Source organism: Pinus tabuliformis, chromosome 1_2 (genome assembly GCF_031772625.1).
Source record: "Pinus tabuliformis cultivar Carrire ecotype Pingquan chromosome 1_2, CPIR1, whole genome shotgun sequence".
Taxonomy (NCBI): Eukaryota; Viridiplantae; Streptophyta; class Pinopsida; order Pinales; family Pinaceae; genus Pinus; species Pinus tabuliformis.
Genome location: NC_142298.1, coordinates 125734351 through 125745627, shown reverse-complemented (window position 1 = coordinate 125745627; position 11277 = coordinate 125734351). Strand labels below are relative to the sequence as shown.

The 11277-nt window shown below is 40.1% G+C and overlaps 1 pseudogene; it reads left to right on the top strand.

Moving 5' to 3' along the window:
• The first annotated feature begins 9879 nt into the window (after positions 1-9879).
• LOC149204833 (26S proteasome non-ATPase regulatory subunit 8 homolog A pseudogene) lies at positions 9880-10374 on the top strand (annotated as a pseudogene).
• The last annotated feature ends 903 nt before the right edge of the window (positions 10375-11277 follow it).

Sequence of the window (11277 nt, the reverse complement as noted above, 5' to 3'; positions counted from 1 at the left end):
GACGAAAAGTACTCCTTGGTCGTAAAAGATCAAGCGGTTCTCTCAAGTATTATTTTATACTTTTTCGGGCTTGGGAGACACAAATTTACGAAAGAGGTCAACCCTGGAGTCTTCTTAAGTTTTTTTAGACTCTAAAATTGAAAAACGTTGAGTTTCTCCTATACTAGACTCGTTAAAATTTCACAGTAAAGGATCTGTTCAATTACAAACAGGAACAAACAACTCCTTCTTAGGGTTTGGATTTATACTAAGTTGGACTCATCCGAAGGATGAGCTTATAATCAAGCAAATGTTATCTTCCTCAAGCTTGTCAAAAATAAAGAGGTACTTGCTAGAAATGGTGAGGGAAAAGAGAGAAAAATGAGCCTGTTTGTCATACTTTGTAACCGCTCTTGAACACGACACTTTTATTCGCCTGGGTTGGGAAATCCTTTGCTTAACAGTTGATCAAACCACATTGAAAGTCTTCAGCCGGTTTCTGGGTATTAACTTTGGGTCAATTTTCACCAAACCATCTGTCATGTCGTTATGTGTTCAAGAGGTCATTGCCAATAAGCCATTCATCTGCAAAATATCTGTCATCCATCTTGATCATCCCTGAGTCAGTCCTTGCAACTAAATTTCTTCATCTTGATCTATGATTTCATGTTGTGGGCTTGCCTGCGACGGATCGCTTTCTATCGAGTTTAGCTCATTATCTTGAAAGATGATCTAGAAATCGTCAGTACCTTGAGATCTGCATGCCTCAATGGTAGGTTTCTCGCCTTTGACGACAGCTTGCATCATTGACCTTCGATCAAAGGATTCCGTGACATGTTCGACATCAACACATTTATTCGCATCTCATGGATTGTACTGGGTACTTTGAGAGCCATTGACATCACTGGTGGTTTCTCTCACACTTGTTAACAGTTTACATCATTGACTGGTAATCAAGTGGTTTCTACCATGTTCGACATCAACACATTTATTCGCATGGATAGAATCGTACTGTTTCAGGAAGTAGAAATGAAGACCCTGGATCTAGTTTCCACAATCCAGGCTGCGAGGAATTTTGTATTCATTATATAATGGACTATTCATAAACAGATGGCTGTGTCCATACTGTGTCCACATGAGTCTATACTTGTGATGTTTTACAAGATCATTCCTGTATCAGAGCAGTAGTTAGTTTTCTAGTCAGTTTTGATCTAAGTATGGGAATGCATACCTCGACGATGATATGATCTCATATATATATATCTTGCATTGAATGTTTTTACAGGTTCCAACCGGGCTCTCCACAAGATGATCCTCGAAATGATAAAGTACTTCATTCTTCCTAAATGATAACTGAAATACTCATCTATTACAGACTTCGCACTATAGGGGGAAATCTGTTACACAAAAATATCGTCACCATGATTATTTGCAGTCAGTATGGGTCTATCATCACTTGTACTGTCCTCCTAAGAAAGTCTCAGACCTCAGCTCTTCAAGTCAAGCTTTGGAAATAAGAGAAAGACATTAAAAATCAATGAAACTTTGGTTCCGCACTTTCTCTCACTATTACTTGTGGTCCCGCACCTTCTGTTTACAAAAACTGCAGACCTGCCCACTCTGTCCCTAAAGGTGTGGGTGCGGACCCCTATGAAAGTCAAAAAGGTGCAAGTTTATTCTAAAAATCTCACTTTGGGTTAATTCTAGAGGATTCTAGAAGGAATTTTGACGTGGATTTGTCGCTCTTAGGTGGTTCATGCATCCCAAAATAGAAGGAGCTAATCCCTTGATGAGAGGAGCTATCCATTTGAAGGAGGGCTTTATCCCTTTGAAGGAGGACCTAGTAACCTCCCTCCATTGCACTATAAATTCAGGCATTGGGCTGGTTGCTGGAGAGGTTAGAAGCTGAACATTTTTGAGGGCAAATGCTGGTGAAATTAATACTTCCTAGTTGAGCTTAAGAGGAGAGATCACATACCTTTTTGGCTTCATTGGGAAGAGAGTGAAACTTGTCAAAGTAGAGGAGACTTCTTGCTGGACCCTGGGAGGAGCTTGTACAGCGTCAAGGCACAGGTTGTAAAGTTCTTCTTCTTTTGAATTAATATAATCAAACTCATTTTTCTCAACAAGTATCTCATGTTATTTGTTTCATGGACTCCTTGACTTCCATGTTAAATATGTTTTATGATATTGGCTTTTCAGGTGCTATTTAATTTGTTTGCCTTGTTTGTGTTTACAGATTCGCGACAAAGGAGCTCATTTGGATCGAAGGAGCGAAGGCATCCACAAACTTGCGTTGGACCTAAGGTAGGCCCTAAAAACACTTGTTTACCTTTGTTTATTAAAGCATATTTAGAGAAAGATAGTGTCTGGTTGGTTTGCTTGTCATTAGGTCTTCTTTAGATTCTAGGAAGGTCTATCTTGTCTGCAAGATCGACCTATTACATGTGACAAAATGGCCAGTTCCGAATTCATCTTCCTGAACTAAGACCATTCCAATGGTGGAATGAGAGGCGGCGAGATACAAGAAGTAATCCTAGTTGTAGTTGGGAGGATGCAATAACGGTGCATGGGTCAACGCGTGTTTAAGTGCATCAAAAGATTTCTGAGCTATCTCATCCCAATAGAATGGAGTATTCTGTTTCAACAACCGGGTAAAACCATTTGTAACCTCGGCGTAGTTAGGAATGAATCGTCGTAGAAAGTTTGCTTTCCCTGGCAAACTTTGGAGAAATTGGCATTGGCAGCCGTTCAAGCTGTCCAACATTTTCGTCACTACATTTTACTACATAAAACTACAGTAATTTCGGATTGAAACCCTATGATCTACATTTTGACCAAGAAATTACTAGGGGGAAAGTACTCTAAATGGATTGTTATCCTGTAGGAGTTCGACTTGGAATTTGAGAAATCCAAGTCTAAGCAATCTTTAGTTTTTGCGGAGTTAATGTGTGACTTCCCGCGTGCTGACACGGAAACTGTGGCGGAGGAGCCCATTGCAGGCGAATCCTTGTTTCTAATCATCACTTTAGATCCGTGGTATGGGGATATCATCGTTTATCTCCATACCCATTCCTTTCGGCCAGAAATTTCAAGGTTAGAACGTCGAAAAATTCGATTCCAGTCCCAACAATTCAGGATTATTGGAGATACTCTTTATCGCCATGGGGCGGACTCTATTTTTTGCATTTCTTAACTCACGAGGAAGCTAAAATGGTTCTAAATGACTGTCACTCTGGAGCGTGTGGCGGTCATATGTCTGGGTATGCCAAAGCCCAAAAGATATTGCGCGCTGGCTACTTCTGGCCGTCTTTATTTAAATATTGATTACAGCAGTCCGAAAATGCCACAACCGCCAAATTTTTGATCGAAATATGCGCGCTCCACCTGCTCCTCTCCACCCTATAATTGTCATTGCTCCTTTTGCCAAATGGGGTATCGATTTTATTACATGTAACCCTCACTCGGCCGGGGGGCATGCGTATATCATCCTTGCGGTAGATTATTTTACCAAGTGGGCCGAGGCGATGCCTACATTTGAGGCAGACAACAAGACAACTGCAATTATTGTGTTCAATCATATAATTGCTAGGTTTGGTGTCCCACAAGCGATAATCACTGATCATGGGCGTCATTTTCGAAACGTTATGATGACCGAACTTACAGGCCAACTTGGTTTGCGTCACGATAGTTCAACCCCTTATTATCCACAAGCTAATGGTCTGGTTGAATCCATCAACAAATTTTTATTCATCATGATCCGCCGAATCATTGGGATTCATCGGTCGAATTGGCATAACATGCTATTTTCAGCACTTTGGGCATACCGAACTTCAGTAAAAACATCAACAGGGTTCACTCCTTTCCAACTAGTCTATGGTCTGGAAGCTGTGCTACCCATTGAATGCGAAATCCCATCACTGCACATGGCCATCGAGTTACTTCCAGCCACTTCCGAAGAGGAAAAGAGTTTGTTATACTTGGCTCAATTAGATGAGAATCGACGTGATTCTGCATTGGTGATCGAGACTCACGCAAAACACATGAAAGCTCAGTATGGTCGAAATGTGACCCCTCGAAATTTTTCGGAAGGAGATCTAGTCTTAGTTTACGATCAAGCTAATGATAAATTAGGTGTTGGAAAATTCGTTCCTATGTGGCATGGTCCCTATGTTGTCAAGCGAAAGCTAGCAAAAGGGGCCTATGAATTGGTAGACTTTGACGGGGACTCTTTGGGTAAACCCAGAAATGGTCTTTACTTGAAGAGGTATTATGCTTAAAGAATGGGTATGGAGAATTTTTAGTTAGGATAGTTTTTCTTTCTAGCTGGTGTGTTTTAGTTTAAATAGTGTGATTAGCTTAGAGAGTGTTTTTTCGTCATTATTCTTGCTTATCTTGGTTTTACTCTTGATATTGCAGATGTCAATGACTCTCCAAACATACATTGGTTTCGCTGATGGTGCTTGTCGTAATACATGGAACATTTCTTCCACAGCCTGGGTTATCTATTCGCCCTCTGACGAGTTAGTATCTATGCATAGGGTAAGCCTCGGTCAAACAATGAACAACATTGCCGAGTATAGTGTAGTGATTGAGTTATTATCTGAATCTATTTCATTTGGGATTTGGAGTTTGATAGTGAGGCTAGATTCTGAACTCGTTGTATTACATCTTAATAGAGTGTATGCCATTAGAAATCCAGTGTTATTAAGATTATTTTTGAGAGTGTGTCTCTTGGAACGTGAATTTGATTATATTTAATATCAGCATATTCGAAGATCTTTAAATACATTAGCAGATGCAATTGCTTCTCGAATGTTGAATAGACATTTTCAATAATCATACATGTAAATTTAAAACCTTTCCATAACATGATTTACAAGATAAGTCGGTAATAGTGATATATATATAGGAGTGTGTCAAAAAATACATTTTCCTCGATCATAGGTTGAAAAACACCTTATGATCGGCAAAAATGATAAGTACAAAAAACAAAAATGTCATATGTGCCCACAATAGGCGATCATCCTATCACTAGTGATGATCTCGATAAGAAACAACTGCATGGGCCACCTTGCAAAGGAACCTCCTAAAAGGTCCCGAGACCCCAATCATATAGCGCTGAAGTCGACGAGGAATGTCATATATAGTGGTCTCCAGAATATCTCCTGTTAAGCGCTTGAGATGACCCTCCAACTCGGCCAAAACCTTTGTTGATTCGTCCTGTGGGGCTGGCACGGCTGCAACTAGTTGTTTCCTCTCGTAAGGCCGAAGAGCGGCTGGTCGCTTTGGACCCACATCTGCATTTGAAACTTTTGCTATCAGTTTTGGGACGATGGAAAAATAAGAAAAAAATTAAAATAGGAAAAATGTTGAAAATGATTTTACCTGAGTCATCCCACTGCTCTCCTGGTGGAAGAGCCATGTCTGGGTCACCACAAAAATCTACCCCAACGTAAGGGAAGTCCTGAATAGAAAAGACCTAGTTTTCCAACCATTGGAAATACTCAGGTTTGAATCGAGCAACCTCTGTCCTCTCGTTCGGGTGACAGGCCATAACTGCGACCCATCGCACCAGTTTGGGCTCTCAATGAAGCCCAGCTCCAACAGTAAGGCGCTGCGGGATCAACATGGGAACCCTCTCCAAGCCAAAACTCACAACCAAAGCCCCATAACCAAAGGTCTTTAGTTGTCCGTTTTTGGCCCTGGTCAGTTGGCCTTTCAGATTGGCCAACACAGCATCACACTAGTTGAAGATGGTGCCTCGAAAGCAATCAACTGCCATACGCATCTGGGATCTGGTGGTAATATGTAATGTGGCAGCCCCGCAAAGTCTGGTGACAGTAAATACAATCACCATGAGTTCAGGACGGGATATGGTCTTTATATCTATCCCTTTGTCTCTAGCCTGGCTGTTACAGAACTCTAGCCGGAGGCTATCGACAGACTGGCCACCTGGACTAGCCCCAAACAGAGTCAAGTCTTCGCCTCTCTTAGGCAAACCAGTCAAGAAATATATGTTCGCCGGCTCGATTTCGAGCTGATGGCCACCAATGAAGAAGCACTGGTCCTGTATGCTCCATCTGTCAACCAACCATTGTAAGAAATCCACTTGAGCGCTCATGCCAGGAATGGCCCAGAATTTGTACAAGCCGCATGCCCTCAAAGCATCAAGTGAAGGCTGATGATTCCATGCGGCAGCATCCACGTCCTCATGCTCTCGTTCACACCAATCTAGCATGATGTACTCTCTGCATCAAGTATAAAGATAAATTAAATTGCTAGAAATTATTTTGTTTGGTCCAATTTAGAGAATTTTTGGGTTAAAAACCCTTGCGACGGGGACCGCACCCTCCAGGTTAGACACAGTGCATGGGACCGCACTTTGTCTACATGGAATATGCAGAGTCCGCAAGCCAGCATTGGTAAACCTGCGGCCCCCGCGCACGGGTTCTAAGCCTAAAAACCCTCCCAAAAATGAAATGAATGACTAAAACAAAAAATTGAAACGGTCAAAAATGAAAAGTAGGATGATGTGGATTACCTGGAGAAGACGGCGTTCGATTCCGATGGTTGGATTTTCCGCAATCTTCATGGGAAGTTTTCTGAACAAAAGCACTATTTTCTCACCCAAAACTCAAATGGTAAAAATGAATTGACGAAGGCCCTTTTTATAAGTTTTTTGAGTAAATAAATTGCAAATTTGTTTATGTTTCACTTTGGAAAGGTATTTTTGCGACATTTTTATCCATTTCAAACAGGTATGAGTAATGTTTGCATTTTTGTTCAGGATAACGGATTATCTAGGCGAAATCTATCATTTTCAATGAAAAAACATTTAGAGTCATCCTTAAGCTCTTTTCTGACTCCTGAAACATGAAAAGATTGTCGAGTTTTTCTTTTAAACTCGTTAAAACGGAATTAAAAGACGGTCCACTTACAGCTCTTTTCCGACCATAAAAACATGAAAAGATTGCCGGATTTTTGTCGTTTCAAATTCGATATTGGTTATAAAACGACGTGTCATAGATCACTTTTTTACTTTTTCGGGTCAAGGGCACTAATAACGAAAAGTACTCCTTGGTCGTAAAAGATCAAGAGTTTCTCTCAAGTATTATTTTATACTTTTTCGGGCTTGGGAGACACAAATTTACAAAAAAGTTCAACCCTGGAATCTTCTTAAGTTTTTTCAGACTCTTTAAAATTGAAAAACGCTGAGTTTCTCCTATACTGGACTCGTTAAAATTTCACAGTAAAGGACCTGTTCAATTACAAACAGGAACGACCCACTCCTTCTTAGGGTTCGGATTTAAACTAAGTTGGACTCATCTGACGGATGAGCTTATAATCAAGCAAATGTTATCCTCCTCAAGCTTGTCTAAAATAAAGAGGTACTTGCTAGAAATGGTGGGGGAAAAGAGAGAAAAATGAGCCTGTTTGTCATACTTTGTAACCGCTCTTGAACACGACACTTTTATTCACCTAGGTTGGGAAATCCTTTGCCTAACAGTTGATCAAACCACATTGAAAGACTTCAGCCAGTTTCTGGGTATTAACTTTGGGTCAATTGTCACCAAACCATCTGTCGTGTCGTTATGTGTTCAAGAGGTCATTGCAAATAAACCATTCATCTGCAAAATATCTGTCATCCATCTTGACTATCCCTGAGTCTGTCCTTGCAACTAAATTTCTTCAGCTTGATCTATGATTTCGTGTTGTGGGCTTGCCTGCGACGGATCGCTTTCTATCGACTTCAACTCATTATCTAGAAAGATTATCTAGAAATTGTCAGTACCTTGGGATCTTCATGCCTCAATGGCAAGCTTCTCGCCTTTGACGACAGGTTTCATGACCTTCGATCTAAGGATTCTGTGACATGTTTGACATCAACACATTTATTCGCATCTCATGGATTGTACTGGGTACTTTGAGAGCCATTGACATCACTGGTGGTTTCTCTCACACTTGTTAACAGTTTACATCATTGACTGGTAATCAAGTGGTTTCTACCATGTTCGACATCAACACATTCATTCGCATGGATAGAATCGTACTATTTCGGGAAGTAGAAATGAAGACCCTGGATCTAGTTTCCACAATCCAGGCTGCGAGGAATTTTGTATTCATTATATAATGGACTATTCATAAACAGATGGCTGCGTCCATACTGTGTCCACATGAGTCTATATTTGTGATATTTTACAAGATCATTCCTGTATCAGAGCAGTAGTTAGTTTTCTAGTCAGTTTTGATCTGAGTATGGGAATGCCTACCTCAGCGATGATATGATCTCATATATATATCTTGCATTGAATGTTTTTATAGGTTCCAACCGGGCTCTCCACAAGATGATCCTTGAAATGATAAAGTAATTCACTCTTCCTAAATGATAAATGAAATCCTCATCTACTACAGACTTCGCACTTTAGGGGGCAATCTGTTACACAAAAATATCGTCACCATGATTATTTACAGTCAGTATAGGTCTATCATCACTTGTACTATCCTCCTAAGCAAGTCTCAGACCTCAGCTCTTCAAGTCAAGTTTTGGAAATAAGAGAAAGACATTAAAAATCAATGAAACTCTGGTTCCGCACTTTCTCTCACTATTACCTGCGGTCCCGCACCTTCTATTTACAAAAACTGTGGACCTGACTGCTCTGTCCCTAAAGGTGTGGGTGCGGACCCCTATGAAAGTCAAAAAGGCGCAAGTTTATTCTAAAAAACTCACTTTGGGTTAATTTTAGATGATTCTAGAAGGAATTTTGACGTGGATTTGTCGCTCTTAGGTGGTTCATGCATCCCAAAAGAGAAGGAGCTAATCCCTTGATGAGAGGAGCTATCCCTTTGAAGGAGGGATTTATCCCTTTGAAGGAGGACCTAGTAACCTCCCTCCATTGCACTATAAATTCGGGCATTGGGCTGGTTGCTGGGGAGGTTAGAAGCTAAACATTTTTTAGGGTAAATGCTGGTGAAATCAAGACTTCCTAGTTGAGCTTAAGAGGAGAGATCACATACCTTTTTTGGCTTCATTGGGGAGTGAGTGAAACTTTTCAAAGTAGAGGAGACTTCTTGCTAGAACCTGGGAGGAGCTTGTACAACATCAAGGCACAGGTTGTAAAGTTCTTCTTCTTTTGAATTAATACAATCAAACTCATTTTTATCAACAAGTATCTCATGTTATCTGTTTCATGAACTCCTTGAATTTCATGTTAAATATGTTTTATGATATTGGCTTTTCAGGTGCTATTTAATTTGTTTTCCTTGTTTGTGTTTGCAGATTCGCGACAAAGGAGCTCATTTGGATCGAAGGAGTGAACGCATCCACAAACTTGCGTTGGACCTAAGGTAGGCCCTAAAAACACTTGTTTTCCATTGTTTATAAAAGCATATTTAGAGAAAGATAGTGTCTGGTTGGTTTGCTTGTCATTAGGTCTTTTTTAGATTCTAGGAAGGTCTATCTTGTCCGCAAGATAAACTTATTCCGTGTGACACTATTGATCCTCTCAAGGCCTTGAAGGATGGTTGAAGGCTTGAAGTTTTTTGTATTATTTTTATTTATAAAATATGCCCACCTTTAGTGTTATTGCCTTCGATAGATGCTCAGATCCGTGGGTTTATTTCTCAAGCTCTCTATGCAACCCCTACTCGCAATACTCTTCCACTCCTCCACTTCTAGGAAATTTTTGGAACATCGGAGACTAGAAGATATCTCAACTAAGGATTCAACATCACAATGCTTGAAGCTAGCCTTTTTGTAACTATTTTCCTGCTAAACCTCTTTCTTATTCTGTTTTTCCCTTTGGCTTTTTCTTGCAGCGAAAGTCTTCTTCGTAACTAGTTGTAGGGTTTGAAGGTGTTGAAATAGCGGATTATCATTATTTCAAGGAAAGGAAAGCCATGGAAGGCATGCTCTTGGATGTATCTCAAGTATTCGATTGCTTCAAAGCCGCTTCTACCAGAAATGATCTGTCAACATTTTCAACTTTACTGTCTCAATTGAAGTTTATGTTGACAGGATTTCCAGGCCTCCCACCATTGTACTGTGAATGACTTGCAGCAATTCATGAGCTAACGCTAGCAAGGGATATTTTTGAGCATGTTGTAGTTCTAAGTGTAAAAATTGAAGAAAAAGATGCCTTTGTGAGGGACTTCTTGTAGCTGAATCCATATTACATAGTTACAAGAGATCTTATTCGACCATCTTCTCAGGAATATCCGATCCTCGGGCTCAATTTACTGTGTCTTCTGGTGCAAAATAGAATTTCAGAACTTCACACAGAGCTGGAGCACCTTTCACCTGAGGCACTTGAGAATCCATGCATTAAGCATGTTGTTGAATAAGAGAAATCATTCATGGAAGGTGCCTATAATTGTGTTCTCAGTGCTCTGTAGGTAGTTCGGCATAATAAAATTAACAGTCAAATCTTGGTGCCAAGGAGCATAATATATTTTAACAAAAACCAAAGCAGGGTGAATAACCAGGGAGTGTAATTGGAGGGCATTAATGTAATGACCAGGGAGTGTCACCAGAGTGGTATAAAAAACATATGAAACTACTGTGCTCATTCCACGAGCAGAGAAACTACCGAGGATAGTGTTGAGGAGGTTTCAAGCCTGACACACTAACAAAGAAACGACCACTGACATACTATTCAAGTAGGCAAAAAAATTGAGAGGTAAATAAATGTAATGCAAGAAGGACTAACACTAAAGGAAGAGCATTACTACGAGCAAATGTGAGCAAAGATTGCAGCTAGAATTTAGCTGAGAAAACATGTATGAAATGCAGAATTGAAGGCAGAACTGACCTGCATAGAAAGGCCATAAAACAAGTGGCTCAAATATGAGCAAGGTAGGATATTGCCTGCTCTTATACCATGTTAAACACATACATGGCAGAGGAAATATGAAAGGGAAACATTAGACTGCTTTTCTTATTCACAATGATACATATTTATAATACATAGAAGTGACCCTTGGTTTTGATATTCCAATTGGTTGTTCAGCTCCCAAACCAACCCTTAGAGGATTAGGTATCCAACTGGGGATGGCAGCTCCCTGGAGGTGTCAAGAACACTGTAGAGCAACTAGCCTTATCCATTGGGCATGGAGTCAAAAACCATTCAAAAGACCAAACTCAATATTGCAAACCGACTGACAAATTGAATTGTAAACTAACTGCAAACTTTACTCGAAGATACCACTGAAAGATATGTCCAGAATTGAGCTTATTCTATTGAATAATCTAGGGCAAGAAAATTTAATATGTTTCTTCATTACATGATAACAATTTCT